The sequence below is a fragment of the Galeopterus variegatus genome, unplaced genomic scaffold, assembly GCF_000696425.1.
Source record: "Galeopterus variegatus unplaced genomic scaffold, G_variegatus-3.0.2 Scaffold277, whole genome shotgun sequence".
NCBI classification, from domain to species: domain Eukaryota; kingdom Metazoa; phylum Chordata; class Mammalia; order Dermoptera; family Cynocephalidae; genus Galeopterus; species Galeopterus variegatus.
This window is the reverse complement of record NW_007726388.1, coordinates 501,841-507,960: the sequence shown is the minus strand read 5'-3', so window position 1 is coordinate 507,960 and position 6,120 is coordinate 501,841.

Sequence of the window (6,120 nt, the reverse complement as noted above, 5' to 3'; positions counted from 1 at the left end):
TAACTAAGTACTTATCATGCACTGTGGCCATAACTTTTGCAGTTTGAGGTGTGACAGCAAAACTAACACAAATTTCTTTTTCTTTCTTCATGATTTCATGAAGAGAAGATTCATTCTTACCTTAGATCTTAGCAACCTCAGAATTTGTGTTTTTTCTTTCCCTACTAAATGAACAATTTTTGCCTTTTCTCTTTTTTTTTTTTGTCCTTTTTGAGACCGGCTGCACCGCGCTCAGCCAGTGAGCACTGTGAGCGCACCGGTCATCCCTATATAGGATCCGAACCTGCAGCAGGAGCTCGCTCCCAGCGCTGCACTCTCCTGAGTGCGCCACGGGCTCGGCCCGCCTTTTCTCTTAAAGAGAGCACTTTACAGCTTCTCTTTGGCATATCTGAATTGCTGGCATCACTAGCCTTGCACTTTGGGGCCATTATTAAGTAAAATAAGAGTTACTTGAACACAAGCACTGAGATACTGCCATAGTTGATCTGATAACTGAGACAGCTACTAAGTGACTAATGGGTGCCCAGCATCCACAGCACAGAGATGCTGGATGATCCACATCATCCCTTTGGGTGTGAGATTTCATCACACTACTCAGTACAATGTGCAATTTAAAACTTATGACTTGTTTATTTCTAGAATTTTCCATTTAATATTTTTGGACTGCAATTCACTGTAGGAAACTGAAACCATTGGAAGTGAAGCCATAAATAAGGTGAAACTACTATATTGTTAAAATGCCCATACTACCCAAAATGATCTACAGATTCAATGCAATCCCTATCAAAATACCAGTGGCATTTTCTTCAGAAATAGAAAAAAACCCATCCTAAAATAAACATGGACTTTAAAAGGACCCCAAACAGCCAAAACAATTTTGAGAAAGCAAAACAAAACTGGAGGCTTCACACTTCCTAATTTCAAAATATATTACAAAGTTATAGTAATCAAAACAGTGTGATACTGGCATAAAGCCAGACATATAGACCCATGGAACAGAATAGAGAGTTTATAGATAAACCCTCATGTATAAAGTCAACTGATGTTTAACAAAGGTGCCAAGGCTACTCAATGTGGAAAGGATAGTTTCTTCAACTAATGATGTTGAAAAAACTGAATATACACATGCAAAAGAATGAAGTTGGACCCTTACAACATACAACATACAAACATTAACTCAGAATGAAATAATGACCTAAATATAATATCTGAAACTATAAAACTCTGATAAGGATTGAATTGTGTCCCCCAAGTTTATGTCTTAGAAACTTGATCCCCACTATGACTGTTGGAAGGGTGGGAAATCCTATTATGCTAATTAAAGGTGGGAACTTGAAGTGGTGATTAGATTGTGAGGACCCTGCCATAGTGAATTGTTTAATGGTGGTCATGGATGTGATTCTGAGGGCTTTAAGAAATCAAGAAAGCAAATGAGGAGCTAGGTCTCTCCCTCTGCTTCCACCATCTCACAATGTGATACCCTGTGTCATTGAAGCCACCACAAAGGAAGACCCTCACCAGATGTATTCCCTGGACTTTGAACTTCCCAGCCTCCAAAACTGTAAGCAACAAATTTAATTTTCTCATAAATTACCCAGTTCCAGGTATTTTATTATAAGCAACAGAAATAGACTAATACAAGCTCCTAGAAGAATGCATAGGGGAAAACTTCATGACATTGGATTTGGCAATGATTTCTTGGATATGACACCAAAAGCACAGATGACCAAAGCAAGCATAGACAAATAGGACTACATCAAACTGCAAAACCTGTGCAACAAGGGTAGAAATCATTAGATTGAAAAGGCAACCTATGGAATGGGAGAAAGTATTTGCAAGCCGTATATCTGAAAACATTATATCTAGAAAATAGAAAGCACTCTTACAATTCAACAACAACAAAAACCCAAGCAATTAAATTTGAAAATGGGTACGGGACTTGAACAGACATTTTTCCAAAGAGGATATACAGATTGCCAGCAAGCATATGAAAAGATGCTCAACATTATTAACCATCAAGTAAATGCAAATCAAAACCACAGTGAATTATCACCTCACACCTGTTGGATGGCTACTATCATAAAAACAGAAAATAACAAATATTGGTGAGAATATGAAGAAATTGGGACACTTGTGTACTGTTGGTGGGAATGCAAAATGGTGCAGCTGTAATGGAAAACAGCTTGGAAGTTTCTCAAAAAATTATAAATAGAACTACCATATGATCCAGCAATCCCACTTCTTGGTATATATCCAAAAGAATTGAAAACAGGATCTCGAAGTAATATTTGCACACCCATGTTCATTGCAGCATTATTCACAATAGACAAGAAGTGGAAGCAACCAAAATGTTCAATGACAGATGAATGTATAAAGCAATATATACGATGGAATATTATTCAGTCTTAAAAAAAGAAAATGCTGTTGTATGCTACAATGTGGATGAACCTTGAATACAAAAAAGCAAATACTACATGATTTTACTTATTTGAGGTATCTAAAGTAGTCAGACTGTTAGAAACAGAAGATAGAAAGGTTGTTGCCAGGACCTGGGGTAGCAGGAAAAGGGGAGTTGTTCAATGAATACAGAGTTTTAGTTTGGCAAGATGAAGAATTTCTACAGATCTCTTGTACAACAATGTGCATATAGTTAATACAACTGTACAATACACTTAAAAGTGGTTAAGGTGGTCAATTTTATATTATGTGTTTTTACCACAATTTAAAAAAGCAAACAACTACGAAAGACTTGTGGTTATAACTCTGACATGAAAAGTGCTTGGAGGTTGTCCCTCCCATTTTAACAACAGAAAAAACTAGACAAACTGAAAATCAATTTTTTTTTTCTTGAACTGACCAGAGAACTGAGATTGTATGGCACACAGCCCATCCTGAAATTTGGAGTCACAAGTGCATCCAAATTAATCCAGCAACTGAGATCTGTTGGCCTGGAGTAGAAGTCATGGGAGCCATGAACTGGCAGGAACACTTAAACGGTAAATATGATGAATTGCTGGAGGCTGAATGTGGACTAGCTTGGGAGTGTAGACTTCAGGGGAGGCGTATTTTTGTAGCTTTCTCTCTAGGAACCTGTTATTGTCTGAATTGTTTATGTCTTCCCCAAAATCATATTTTGAAATCCTCATCCCCAAGGTATTAGGTGATGGAGCCTTTGGGAGGTGATTGGGTGCTGAGGGTGGAGCCTTCATAAATGGGATTAGTACCCTTACAAAAGAAATCTGTGGGAGCTTGGTTGCCCCTTCCACCATGTGAAAATATAGTGAGAAGGCACCATCTGTGTACCAGAAAATGGGTCCTCACCAGACACCGAACATGCTGGTTCCTTGATCTTAGACTTTCCAGTCTCCAGAACTGTGAGACATAAATTTCTGTTGCTTATAAGCCACCCATTTATGGTATTTTGTTATAGCAGCCCAAACAGACTAAGACAGAATCCCACCAGGTTCTTACAATGATGATCTAAGAAAGATCCTTTTATGGCACCGATAAGAGAAGGGAAGGAATATCCATTGTAAAACATACTCAAAGAGGCTTCTCCATACCAAAGGCCTGCTTCCCCAGGTAAAAGAAATCTGCCACAGCACAAGTCTGAAAACTTATTTCAGCTGGGGGAAAGAATTTGTTTCCACTCCTACCCAGAGAAGGGAGTAGGGGGTTGTAGGGAAAAAGCTATAGTCCCGGAGGAGGGACAGAAATATTTGTGAGGGCCGCAGCTCCATGACACAAGCCCACTAAAAGACCAATTCTTCATCAGAAGATTATAGAACTCTCCTCCCCACAACCTGCAATAACAGAGGAATAAGATAAGCAGGGAGATGGAAACTGTAAGAAAGAATAAAACAGAAATGTAAGATACGGCCAAGGAAAGAGTAAGTAAACTTGAAGATATATTAATAGAAACTTCCCCAATTGAGATGCAAGGAGAGGAAATGATGGAAATCAATATAAAACAGAAAAAACTGGACCCTCAAGAACTGTGGAACAATATGAAATGGTGCAACATAAGCATGATTGGAATACGTGAAAGTGAAGAGAGAATGAGACAGAAGAAATATCAGAAGTAAAAATGTTGACAGAGAACTTCCAAAAATTAATGATAGACACCAAACCACAGCTAACTGAAAAATTTTCCAATGGCCACATATGCAATCATTTGAGCAAAATGAAGAATATTATATTATCACCAAAGGATAAAATAAAATGCTCATGAATCTTTACTGATATAAATAAATTGAATAAATACGTAAATGTGAGAGTGTAGACATATCTGCCATGCAGAAGAATTCCAAATAATTTATGTAGACACTTCTCAATTAAGGATGTGGAGCATAACTTCCACCCCTTATGTGTGGGCTGTACATAGTGACTTTTTTTCCAATTAGTACAGTATGGAAAGGAGGAAAAAGAGAAACTTTACAGTGGAGAAAACTGGCAAACACTTCCTCATCCAGGTGATCAAAGTTATCAGCAATAGTAAGTCATGTTGATAGTAGGTACTTTTGATATGATATTATAAGGATAACACTTTACCTCTGTGGTCTTCCTTCCCAAACCCCACAGTCCTAAACTAACAATGACTGGAACATTATGCAAATCCAAACTGAGGGATTTTCTACAAAATACTTGACCAACACTCCTGAAAACGGTCAAGTTTATGAAAAACAAGGAAAGTCTGAGAAACTATCACAGTCTAGAGGAGCCTAGCAGATATGGCATCTGAAACAGAAAAAAGATATTAGGCAAAAACTACGTAAATCTGCACAGAATATGGACTTCGGTTAATAATAAATATCAATATTGGTTTATTTATTGTGACAAAAATGCCATATTAACTGAAGACTTAATAGGGGAACTGGGTGTGTAGTATATGAGAACTCTCTGTACTGTCTTTGTAGGCTTTCAGTAAATTTAAAACTATTCTAAAATAAAAGTTTATTTAAAAAATAAATCTGTGAAATCTCATTTATACCAACTGTAGATGGGCCAATGTCTTAAATGTGAAAGGCAAAACTTTAGAATATTTAGAAGAAAGAAATTATCTAATGACTTTAGATAAGTACTAATTTCTTAAACAGGACACACAGATTGCATACCATGAAGGTACATATATGATAAATTGTACTTGAGAAAAATTAAAAACTTCCGGTTAGTGGTATCATCATTAAATGCAAAAAGAAAGGCCACAGTTTATAAAAACAATATAAATGACCACAAATAAATATGCAGCATATTAAAGAACTCCTATAAGTCAATAAAAGTGAGCTCAAGTACTCCATATAAAGTGCACAAAATACACAAACAGGCATATCACAGAGGAAATAAAAATGGCTCATATTTATATGAAAAAATGTCTAATCTCCTTAATAACCTGAGAAATAAAACTTAAAACACAATGAGATGCTGTACTGTACCCACAAGATTGATAAAATTAAAAATTGGATAATTACAAAATGTTGACAAGAAGGTGGCATTATGGGAACTCAACTGCTGGTGTGAGTGTAGAGTGGTACAACCACTTAGAAAATCAATTTGATAATACAGTATCCTCATAAAGCTGAAGCTGTGCACTCTCTACATTCCAGCTATTCCACTTCCAGGTCTCAACCTTAGAGAACCTTCTGCATCATATATAGATGCACCCACACATAGAGTCTTGCACCACATATATGCAGCATGCATATGTAGGAATGTTCACTGAAACATTGGTCGTACTAGCAAAGAAATGGAAATCATCTAAATCTTTGTTGGTGTTTGAATGGAGAAAATTGTGGTCTATTCGTAAGTAGAGGAAATTAACAAACTAGACACATCAAAATAGATGAATCTCAAAACTAATTTTGAATGATATAAATTAGTCTCAGAAGACTTCAAATAATATGATTCTATTTATATCATGTTCAGAAACATACCAAAGTAAATATGTAAGTATATTGTATTTGGTCACATAAAAGAGGGTACTTCAAAAATTTAGTGGAAAAACAGAATTAAAAGATAATATGAATCTTTCCATGAACTTTTTGAAGACCCCTCATACATATGATAAATTATATGCATACTACAACACTGAGGTACTCAAATGTTAAGTAAACATACTTTTTT